The sequence below is a fragment of the Lytechinus variegatus genome, chromosome 5 (genome assembly GCF_018143015.1).
Source record: "Lytechinus variegatus isolate NC3 chromosome 5, Lvar_3.0, whole genome shotgun sequence".
Taxonomy (NCBI): Eukaryota; Metazoa; Echinodermata; class Echinoidea; order Temnopleuroida; family Toxopneustidae; genus Lytechinus; species Lytechinus variegatus.
Window position 1 is genome coordinate 33,599,593 of NC_054744.1, and position 12,815 is coordinate 33,612,407.

The following is a 12,815-nucleotide window of genomic DNA, read 5'->3' on the forward strand; positions in this document are numbered from 1 at the left end:
GGTATTATTTTTGGCAATTCCTTCTTTGAATTCATGAATGTGGCGCCAGTATAATGAAATTTTATTCTCAAATAATCTCGTAAAAGTATCTATCAATTAATTTGCCAAACAGAGAAATTTAGAACCATCAAATATCATATCCCGTATAAAACCTTTCAAAGTAGTCGTCTTGGTGGGGTTTTTTTATCATCGGCTAGCATTAAGAATGCTTTTGTTCTTACTGACAAAACAGCCAAACTCTTTACTTCCATGCAAATAGTAAAAATTAATATAATATAATCCTCAATCCAGCAATATAGCACATCACGAAAGAGTGGTACCAATACACGAAATTACTTTAAATAATTTATGCACAACCTGTAGATACAGATAATTAGCGAAATAAAAACGAATTATAGCATTGCTCGGCTAAATAATGTGATCAAAGTATGGTATTCAGCTAGTACCTTTTCAAATTACCACACGTCAAACGTTCATCCTGAATTCATAATGGAACATTGAAATCGCCTGTGAATATAGGCAATGTGCATGTACCTAGTCATAAAAATTAACATAATGGAATCCAGCAATGTAGCACATCACGAAAGAGTGGTTCCAATACACGAAATTACTTTAATTAATTTATGCACAACCTGTAGATACAGATAATTAGCGAAATAAAAACGAATTATAGCATTGCTCGGCTAAATAATGTGATCAAAGTATATGGTCTTCAGCTATATTACCTTTTAAAATTACCACACGTCAAACGTTCATCCTGAATTGATAATGGAACATTGAAATCGCCTGTGAATATAGGCAATGTGCATGTACCTAGTCATAACAATTAACATAATGGAAAATTAACATATTTAAATGGAAAATCCAGCAATGCAGCACATCACGAAAAAGTGGTACCGATAGACGAAATTATTTTAATTAGTTTTTGCACAACCTGTCGATACAGATAATTAGCGAAATAAAAACGAATTACAGCATTGCTCGGCTAAATAATGTGAACAAAGTATGGCCTTCAGCTAGTACCTTTTCAAATTACCACACGTCAAACGTTCATCCTGAATTCATAATGGAACATTGAAATCGCCTGTGAATATAGGCAATGTGCATGTACCTAGTCATAACAATTAACATAATGGAAAATTTATCCCGTTATGCTCCCGCCACTTTGAATTGAATTCATGATGCAAGATATACCGCCTTTTCACATGGTAAAAAAATCGTTATTTGAGTGATGATTCCAATGAAAAATAAGGCTAATGACGAATTTTGAGCTCGTGTGAAACCAAACTAGAATCACGAACGCTAATCATAATCACGAATTCAAATTCTACTCCGGAGATGGATTCCAGTCAAGTTTCACTAAAATAACGGTACGAATTTTCCGTGTGAAAGTTGGGTCCAACGATTCTAAAGACAAATTTTAATCATTACAATGATGATTCAATATTCACGTGTGAAAAGACCTAATATCGGTGCGGATCCAGGGAGGCGGGGCGGAAGTTGCGGCTCACCAGTCCTCGGGAAAAAAAAGAGGATGGCGCACTGCGTATCAATAACTTTAATGGGTGTTATGACATTTTGTTACTCTGACAAAGGCGATATCGCGCCAATTCACACACCGTAGATTAGATCTTACTGACTCTATCGATCCACTTTGGGTCCTGGGTGTACAACTCGTTTACAGTACCTACAGAATAAAAACTCTGACATAAAGTGTAGATATCATTAACATAAATTGCAGTACAACATTTGTTTAGAAAATGGTGATCATGATTTAAAAGTAAAGATATCTAGATGTATACTAAAAACAACATGTTTAAAATAACACGGGGTTTTCTCTGTCTACCGGTCACTGAAACTTTGCTAGTAAGAATGTGATTCATTACTTTTCAGACTTGACAGAAACTAATGTATTTTATGATTATGAATATAAATTGTTCATTTCTATTCCGTTACTTGATACCAGTGGAGCGTTTCATCAATATTTTCATCCGACAAGTTGTCAGATCTGACATCTTTCCGTGATTTTGATTGGCAGAGAGGCACTGTTCCTAAAATGAGACATGTCGGATAAAATGTCCAACAAGCAGCAAGTCCTTTCATGGAACGCCGCCCCCCCCCCCCCCTCCCGATCTACTAAATAACTTTACCTTGTGAAAAGTGCTAGGGCTATACAACAAACTGACAATCTAAGTATGACTCTCATTCTTTCTTGAAAAAAGGGATAAAGAAAGGTAATGCAATTCATCTCCATGAACCTCACAAGGACACTTCATCTTACTTTCTTTTCAAAAGTACTGTCAATTGGTAATCGATGTGATCTACATTCTTATCCGACATAAAGTTATTGCATCTTTTAGCTGCATCACATACTTTTCAAATACTATTCTATTTTTAAAGATTCGATAGTTGATGCAACTGCGGTTAGACCAAATGTTTGACAATTTATCTTGCCGTGATAATTATGTAGGTATACATCAGCTTGAGAGCGTGGAGAATCCATGTATTCTAAATACACACATTTCCAAGTGCTGCGCTATTTAGTGTTTTCTTCATATGATAACTTTATGGGGAAAATGCACTCATTTTTATAAAGTAAATTTAAAAATTGTAAAGCCTGAATGAGAATTTGCAGTGATTTCCTCTAACCGTTTTAGCCAAAGACCTACTACTCTGGATTTAACATGAATATAAATTTTTGTTCTGTAAATAATACAATCAGCTAGTGTACATTTATGTACATAGCTATTAAATCTTTTCAATCTCAATCCGATTTAAATCTTCAAATCCCCACACTTCACTGCCATTTAATAGGATTGGAAAGATTTATTTATCAAATAACTCACACTGATAATCCTAACTTTTCCACCTTCAAGGTCATTGAAAATAGGGATTTTCTCGCCTGGATCACCTGTTCACCTTTTGACAAATATATCCAAGGCTTATACTAATCACTCGGGTCGTGTGCGCGTGCAAAAGCACTCGGGTCGCCTACGAAATCACTCGGGTTTTGGATTTTTTGCGATTTTTTGGATTTCGATGCGATTTTTTTTTCGAACGGTGTCTTCAATGGGGCAAACAAGCTGGGAAAATAAAATGAAATTAAAATTCGAGTTTAGTTTTAAGCCGGCAAGTGGTTTAAATAAAATGTACTGAATTACTGTTTTAACATAACAAACATGCAAATCAGACATGTGGCTCAACTAGCTTAGAATAGATCCGGATTCTACTGTGTCTTAGACGAGGACTCCGAGTCGGAACTTAATTGCCATATCTGCCACATCGATATTACATCATATCATTCCATATGCGGACATTTCTGCATGCAGTGGCCCCAAGGCGGGACCCGGCCGCTGTCGGACACGACGTGCATCGGTAGCATGGAACACGCAAGCTATCCTGAGCGGAGCCGAGGTAGATCCAACGTTACAGTGCCATTCAGTCCGCAGCCCGTCCGAAAGAATTTTATTCATGGTCATTATCCGTGGTTTAATGCATATACGTAAAAGCTGTGAAGACGATCTTTCCGATCGGTGTTTTAAAATTGATTAGACTTGTCCGTTTCTCATAAAATTGGTCTTATTTTATAGATAAAAGGGCTATATCGTGTTTTAAGTGGCTGGAGACCTAATAGAATCCCTACCTAAATTCTCGAGACATTGATTAAGTGATGTGCTTGATTGATCTTCTTTGTGCTCGCGTGCGAAACGTATGTTGAGCTGAACGGGTAGTCTTCCTCTCTCTCTCTGTTTCTCCTACCTTCCAAAATAAAGCAGTCCCTCGGACACAGTTAAGACGCAGGACAAATGATGTTCTCGTCAGCATCAGTAAAATGTGAATGGGCTTTTAAAACTAATACTAAAACTGATCTAAGATTGATCTTAAATCGATTTTAAAATTGATTTTAGTAATGAATTTAAAATCCATTCAAAAAAATCGTAGTTGTACCTCTCCTTATTATTCCATCAACTCCTCTTTTCCCTCTTCCAAACCATTCTGCCACTTTTAGACAGTTATAATTTTAAAAATCGATTTTTAAATCGTATTTTAAATTGAGTTTAAAAGCTCAAACTTATTTTAAGACAGTTGGCTGGCCAAGATATCGCCTTGTCAATCTCTATTATTTTCTCCTTCTTTAGGCTCTCCCTGTATTAAAAACATTAAAATCCCTTAGACGGAACCCTTAAGGAGGACTAAATAATACGGATTGACAAGGCGATAACGTAGCTAGCCAACTGTCTTAGAACATGTGTGAGCTTTCAAAATCGATTTCAAAGTTAATTCTGAAATCAATTGTAAAATCTATGTTAAAATCGATTGTAATATCCATGGGTCAAAATATTATATACAAATAGCCAAAGTTGTATTTTTAATGGGGGGATTCTACAAGCTATTTTCATGTTGAAAGAGGGGTAAGGCAGGGAGATCCGCTTTCACCATATCTTTTCATTTTATGTATTGAAGTATTAGCGCATAATATAAGATATAATAATGATGTTAAAGGAATTTCCTTTGGAAAGGAAGAAGTAAAACAGGTTATGTATGCAGATGATATGTCTATATTTGTCCGAGATCTAGATTCAGTAAGAAAAGTAATAGAAATTTTAGAAAAATTCAGAAAAGTGTCAGGACTCAAAGTTAATAACGATAAGACGAAGGTTCTATTATTAGGTTCCTCCCAAGGAAAATCATATGATTTATCTTTTGGCCAAAAGGTGGATTTTATAAAGATTCTCGGTGTATTTTTTTCTTTAGATGTAGAAGTAAAAGAAAGATTGAATTATAAAGAAATATTAAGTAAAATAAAGAAGTTGTTAAACTGGTGGAAGCAAAGAGATTTAACTTTGATGGGCAAAATACAACTATTAAAGCAGTTTATCTTTTCAAAATTCATATATGTGGCATCTCTTACACCAATTCCAGAATGGGTTTATGTTGAGCTTGATCAGTTGACTTTTACTTTTTTGTGGGGTGGCAGAAATAAGATTAACAAAAAAACGATGTACTTAGATTACCATCAAGGTGGCTTAAAAATGATGAATTTTCAATGGTTAATAAAGGCACAGAGAGTTATGTGGATTAAAAGACTAAAAGAAAATAATACAATGAAATGGAAACAATATTTCAATTATGCCACAAAACATCTGGGAGGAAATTTTATATTTTCATGTGATTACTTGCTTGGATTGTTGGAGATAGCATTGCCGCAATTTTATATAGATTTGTTAGAAGTATGGATAGAGACGAAGGATTTTCGTTTAAAATCTGAACATTTAAAGGAAATGAGATATTTTTTAACAATAAATTTGTACGAATTGAAGGGAAATGCATATTTAACCAAAAAATATATGAAAAAAATATTTACAGATTGAAACAAATTATGGATTATGATGAAAACTTAAGGCCATTTTCGTACTTCCAAAGACAGGGTTTAAACATAAATGATTTTCATCTGATAGAGTCAATTTATAAAACTTTTCCAGTCAGCTGGAAACGAAATATGAAAATAGATAGCAAAGAGGCTTCTCTTAGGGAAGAAATATCATTTATATCTGGAAAAAGAATTTTGTCAATGGAGGAGTTAGTATCTAAAAACGTTTATGCAAATTTTATGAAATGCAACTTTTCAATACCTGATGTTTTCGAAAGGTTACAAAACAAATATAGTTTCTCTTATGAAAAGATTGAACACATTTTTATGAGACCAAGACAATGTACTCTGAACAGTAGATTAAGAGAATTTCAGTTTAAAATGTTACACGGCATTGCTTACACAAATCATCACTTGTTCCGTTTTAAAATCTCACAAAATAACCTTTGTTGTTATTGTAAAAAAGAGGAGGAAACATATCGCCATCTTTTTTTGGAATGTGAATATGCTTGTCTGGTTTGGGATAATTGTAAGGAGATGTTTGGTTTTATTTCTACGGGTAATTTAAGCTGGGAGGAAATTCTTGTAGGGGTAGAATTAAAGGACGAAGGAAAAGAACGCTTAATCAATCATTTTTTAATCTTTGTTAAATTTTTAATCTTCAAAGGGAGGGAAAAGGGTGCACATATAACCATGGATGAAATTAAAATGAAATTTAAAGAAGAAGAATGGGAAGAAAGAAGGCTGGCGCTAGGTAGAGGCAAGATGTCTCTTCATTTAAGGAAATGGGAAAATCTTAATTAAAAGAATAAATAGGGAGAGTGAGGCAAAGGTATATATACGAGAGACAAAGCCACAAAACAAAATAAATAAAAACACAGAAAAAACCAATACGGAGAATTGCAGTCCCTTCCATGTAGAGTATAGGCATAAAGGGGAGAATGCTCCTAACCTGGGGACGGAGGGGAGGGGGGGGGGTGGGAGGTGGAACAACATTTTTTTCTCTCTGATCATGTCATATATTTTGTTAATATTTCATTTTGTAATTGCTGAAACGCATTAGTATATTAATTTCTAGTATTTTTGAAGTTTGATGTATAAGTTGTATAATTATATTGTAATGGATTTATTGTATAATTTATAATTATGTTTCAAATAGTTTGTACAAATTGTTTATAGAATCTGATTATGTATGTTGATTTGAGAGAATATAATAAAACATCCTTAAAAAAAATGTTAAAATCATATTCGAAATTGATTATAAAAGCTCCACATTTTCTGAGACAGTTGGCTTTCGCCCCTCGGGAAAAGTAGGAATTGCCAGACCAACCTCGGATAAATAATTCCACTATACTTTTTCAAAGCCTGATATATTTGTTCTATATATGTGGTAAATAAGCGTTCTCATACAGGAAATCTGCATAAACCATGGATTCAACCGATGGTTTTCAAAACCAGCTTTGCGAATTCGGGCCAAACATGTCTGATTGAAGATAGCATGCCACAGAAAACTTTCATCAGTTGGGGTGATAAATTAAGATCACCCCCAAATAATCATCTAGATTGGTTGAAGCTTAAATATTATTTAAAAGACAAGTATACCCCAAGGAAATGTTGATTTGAATAATGATAGAAAAATCAAAGCAGCATAACAGTGAAAAGTTCATCAAAATCGGATGTAAAATAAGAAAGTTATAACATTTCTATGTTTTGCTTAATTTCACAAAATAGTTATCTGTACATCCTGGACGGTATACAAATGAGGGAAATGATGACATCACTATTTCTTTTGTTTTCTATTATATAAAATATTCAAATTTTCTCCTCATTGTTCTGTGAAATGAAGCTTTATTTATCCCTGAACATGTGGAATTAGCATTGTTTAACATTATATGGTTCGGTGAAGTTGGTCCGTACTGCCAAATCTGTAAAAATTGAAATATTGTATAATTCAAACAATACAAAAAAAAAGAAAGAGTGAGTGAGGGAGGGACATCATCAATTCTCTAATTTGCATGTGACTAAATTGTGCATATAACTATTTTGTGAAAAAAATAAGCGAACATTTTAAAATGTCATGTTATTATTTGACATCCGATTTTGATGAAATTTTCAGCATTTGCTTGTTTGATTTTTCTTTTCTATTTATTCAAATCAACATTTTTTTCTGAGGTGGACTTGACCTTTGAAGACATTTCCTTTTTTAGTATAGGCCCGCAAGTTGTGGACCAAAAAATCTATGAAAAAAAAACTTCATAAAGTGTGAATGAAGACAATTAAACTAGTACTTTATTCAACATCATAACGCAACGTGGATAAAGAGGTTTTCCGATGAGTGCTGAAAGAATTCAATGAACCATATGAATTTAAGCCAGTTGTAAATAAAAACAAATGCCAGTTTGCAATCATAAAGACTGAGGTCTTCCGTGGTCATAGTGATTCTGGTGTTTCTGTTCTAACAAATAGGAATCTGAATAGGGTACAAGACGAGTTCGAGGCAAATTGTAATAAACGAGCACCATGCAAGATCTCAATATTCAGAAATCTTCTCAAATACAGGAAACGAGTAAAGGCAACCCCCGCCCCCGGCCAAAAACTTAACAAGGGCACATCGGGGAGAAGAGCAACAGTTCGAACACAGGAGAATATTGACATGTTCTTCAATTGACCATATTGCATACAATTTACGCTGGTTGTATGAAATAATAATAATAATAATACATTAAATTTATATAGCGCACTTTCCATTTTGATTAGATGCTCAAGGCGCTTCAAAGCAGAACAACAAAACTGTTTACATATAATACATGTCTGAACAATAAGTTAATGTCTATAAAAAAACACTTTTATACAGGTATGTTTTCAGGTTGCCCTTGAAGGTGGTCAAGATTCAAGAAGTTTATTTTCATTTCCATAACAAATATAAATCACATACAAATCAAAGTACGAATACAAAATCATTTTCAATTAGCATAATTATATAACAAAAGCTTGTATAAATAGTAAAAAAAAGAGCGTGTATGGAAATGAGGGGATCCACTAAAAAGCATTGCTTGGACACTGAAGTCTGGGTTTTCAAACTGTGTGGGAAAGAATTCCACGGGCTAGGCCCTTTGCTCATGCAAGACCGGGTCCTGCATGAGCAAAGGCCCGCACCCCGCATGATTTCCTAGCAACTGGAATTTGTAAGAGATTAGATGATGAGGTTCGTAATGATGCATCAGACCTATCGTAACTGGGGGAAGTTCAATTGACTATATGAAAAATCAAAAGAAGGATTTTAAAGACTATGCGATCCTTCAGGGGCAACCAGTGAAGAGTTTTCAATATAGGGGTGATGTGGCTGCGCTTAATTGCTAGATAGAGTTACAATACGCGCAGCTGCATTTTGCAACCTTAATGCTATTTTATTGAATTATGTACAATACGAGTGATTTTCACATTATATACTCGTATGACGTGACATTAACATTTCTGTGGAACACGCTGTCCTGTATGATTTCGTTATTATTTAGTGTCCTTAACATTTTTAGTGGGTTAACAATTTCGCTTTGGTCTGGGACTTTAAAGAATTGATAAGTCTTTATTGTGATTAAGCTACATGATACAATTACCACCTGTAAATAATCACTGAATAAAACTAGTCTCTGTACCATCTCACCTCTTAACAAAATAGGCCTACACCAGCAATGGTCAAGTCATAGCGAAAGTAGAGCCGGGCAATCATGTTCAAAATAAAGGAGGCAAAATATATGGGGGTCCACTTGATGAATTCTGACAAATTACGCTCGAGCAATGCGAGGGAAGATCTATGAAAATCAACATCTTAATTAATTAGGTCTTGATAATCTTCTTAAGAGAAAAGGGAAAAAATGTGCAATATGTTTCAGCTATTCCAGGAATTTCACAAAGCTCATGATGTTGCTAACGACTTGTATGGATTTTTTAAATTATTTTGAAATACAGCCTTTGTGTTCAAAATCTGTACTACAAAGAAGCTTCGAAAAAGTTCATGTCCTACAATTTGTACGAATCAGGGTAATTATCTAATTAATTATATCACTAAATTTATGTTTCATTTGTAGATCGTGAGGATACCCGAAATGGATTTGCAAAAACTGTCAAACATCAGCAAGAAATCGATGGTAGGCATCTCGTTAATATTTCTCCTCTGCATGTTTATGATAGTGTACTCAACGCAACGCAAGAGGATGTCTCCGGACCTTGACGAGTTTGCCCTATATCGCCGTTCTTCATTTGACGACTCATCGTTCATCCGAAATGACACAATGATGGAGTTACCATGCAACAATGAACTAGCCATTCAAATTAGCACAGTGCCGGAAATCGTTTCAAAACTTCAAAGTGTGACCGATGATTATGTGAGCCTTGTCCAAATTAGTATCGCCTTCATCGATGACAACCTACCAGACAACTCAGAGCAGAGTAACCCATCGGTCTGGCATTGGGGGCTAGGTGGCAGGGGAAGAACCTTCCTCCATTTCCCCTACGTTAACAAGTCCTTGTCTCTGAACACTCTGAGCTTCGGGTTTCACTGGGTCAACGTCACAATTGACAACACTGGAGCACCTAACGAATCGTATTCTGATGCTTGCGTGGGATATACATTGTCCAAAGTCCTACGTCAAGTTCGGCGTCAGTTAACTAATATAGGTGGTGCTTCACGGGATGCCAGGGATGACGTCTTGTGTAAAGAAAGGTATCTTAGCTTACCATTGCTTCGGGCTACGTTGATCCCTGGTTATAGTCTCTTCGATTTGCAATCGAGCAGCTATTACGAATGTTGGAATATCATGAATATAGAGACATGTGATCAGGACAACTGTATAGTTTACCCTTCGTTTACAATTGGATGTACTATCGTTACTATTTCTTTTGGGATTACTTACACATTGCTCTTGTTGGCCCTTATCTGGGAATTGTGGAGGATCTACTCCAGAGATTTTGATATCCAGCAAGAAGGCTATGGAGATTCAGTCAATATCTTAAGAATCAGTCTTATCCCACCCGTGTTGCTCATGCTTGCATCTAATAACACACGGCATCACAAAATAGTCAACGTGGTATACTGGAGTTTGGTTTACGCCATACCGATCGTCATCTACTTGGTTTTCTTCCTGATCTATATCACTACATCTGAATTTGCCTTCAGAAGTTCACAGCGTGGCGAAAAGTTCCGGCAAGCCCGTGTTTGGGGTCTTGATTTTGTATTAGCAAACATCTTTTATCTAATTGGAGCTATCATCTTCATGTATTTTGTTTGCAAGCATCGACTCAGTGGTCAAGGTAACGGGCATGATAACCAAGGACAAGTCACTGAGGAACAATACAACTGGCAAAGTAAAAAGGTGAGGCTCAAATACTACAGTGCGGTAGCTATCTTTTGCTTCTTCCGGTTCTCTGCAACAGCTATGCTCTTGGTCGAGATCATAGTTTTAACCTCAATTGGAATAGCCATAAATATTAGGTATGGAAGCCCCGTCTGGCTCAATGTCATCCTTGGTGCATTTTTCGTTGTTGCTAGCATAATTCAGTTTTTCGACAGCTACCAACACCTCTTCAGCAAGATTCACTCTGTTGGCACAAAACTAGACCAGGACGACAGTTTGCAAAACAAAATCTTTCAGCAAACTAACGACGGATCTCCGCAATTGCAATTCACGATAAATTCCAGTCTTCTCCGTGCCATTATCCGAAATGGCTACCTTTGTGCAGTCACGTCTTCAACACTATCGAGCACATAATCATTGGAATTTTCTTCTTTGGCATCGTCGCTCTCATTGTTTTCGTCATTGACAGAACCACTCAGATATCTTCCTTCGTCGAGTACGTGATCACAGCAGTACCCTTCGTGTTTGCAGCTGCACAGAAACTTGGAGGAAGTCCTCTAACAGCTGGTGGAAAAGCAAAGAACCGCACCGAAGACAAACTTCTGACACTCGAAAAGGATCTAAATGAGTACGCCCACACAGGTAATGACTCGTATATTACATTTGTCTATATACGGTCAATAACACAATGAGACCGTAAACTTATTGTTATCCTTCTAATGTCACGAGTCTATTGGATGGCATATGATGATCGTACGATGTCCTTACGATTTTGTTTATGGATTTGTTTTACAAATTGATAAAATCCTGAGATCGTAGTCCTTAATTAAACGCAACAGCATCGAGTAGTAGTTAGTAGTAGCAGTAGTAGTAGTAGTAGTAGTAGTAGCAGTAGTAGTAGTAGTAATAGTTGAAGTGGTAGTAGTAGTAGTAGTAGTAGTAGTAGTAGTAGTAGTAGTAGTAGTATAGTGGTAGTAGTAGTAGTAGTAGTAGTAGTAGTAGTAGTAGTAGTAGTAGTAGTAGTAGAAGTGTTGTGGTAGTAGAAGTACATGTAATACCAGCAGAAGAAGTATTAGAGCAGTAGTAGAAATTGTTATAAGACGGGTTGTAGAATATAGGTGCCGCAGCAGTAGTTGTCAGTCCTGATTGTGAGTTGTGGTATCAAAAGAAGTTGTCGGAACGGTTGTTGTTCTGTTCTAATCAATATTTGTCGTATAATTCGTTACCACTCCTGGTCGTTGTTCTTGTGAAGTAAACATAAACCAGAAGAAAATGAAGAAAATGTAGAAAGAAGAGTAGACAGGAAGTAGTAGATTTAGCAGGTGCACCAGTAGTATGCAGACTAGGCCGGAGTTCTAGAAAAAAAAATCGTCCTATAATTATGGTAGCAGTCGTCGTCCCCGTTACCACGATTGCCACGAACAGTTGACAGAAGATGTAACCCAATTAAGTCATTAAAACGTTATTACAAATCTTAATCCAGAAGCCGAGAAACATATTTGGATAACGAAGATTCGATCCAACGTAAATTTCATGTGTCTTCATGGGTCCCTAGGTTTTGATGTAAATTAAAATCAAATATTATCCTTTCAGGAAAACACGCATAATTAATTGTAAGTGTCTGTAAGGCAGACCAATCCTCGTTATATTTCTTTATTATCCTAGGCGAATTCCCGCTTCCTGAAGCTTCTTGTAGGCAATCGTTCAGCAGATGGCTCTCCTGTCTCATGTGCTGCGTATCGGAACCAGTTCAGCAGGATCCAAACCAAACACAGAACCAAGCTAATGCTGCTCCTGCTACTCCTGCTGCATCCCACGATCAACCTTAGGATCCAGCCCTAGTCGTCTCTTTACCGCAAGCAAGCTCCCCGACTACTCAGCCTTCGTTTTAGCCATCACCAATACTGAAATGAGCCCTTTATTTTTGTCAGTATGAGCTTTGGAATATAAAGACAACGAGGCGGTAGTTCAGGAAACGCTAAAATAACAAGTGCATCCCAACTTAAGTTTGAATAAAAATATAAAGATAAAAATCAAACAAGTAAAGCACTCAAAATTCCATCAAAATCGGGTATGAAAGCACAAAGTTATGA

General features: G+C 36.0%; 1 pseudogene; it reads left to right on the plus strand.

Moving 5' to 3' along the window:
• The first annotated feature begins 9,474 nt into the window (after positions 1–9,474).
• Positions 9,475–12,551, plus strand: LOC121415411 (annotated as a pseudogene).
• The last annotated feature ends 264 nt before the right edge of the window (positions 12,552–12,815 follow it).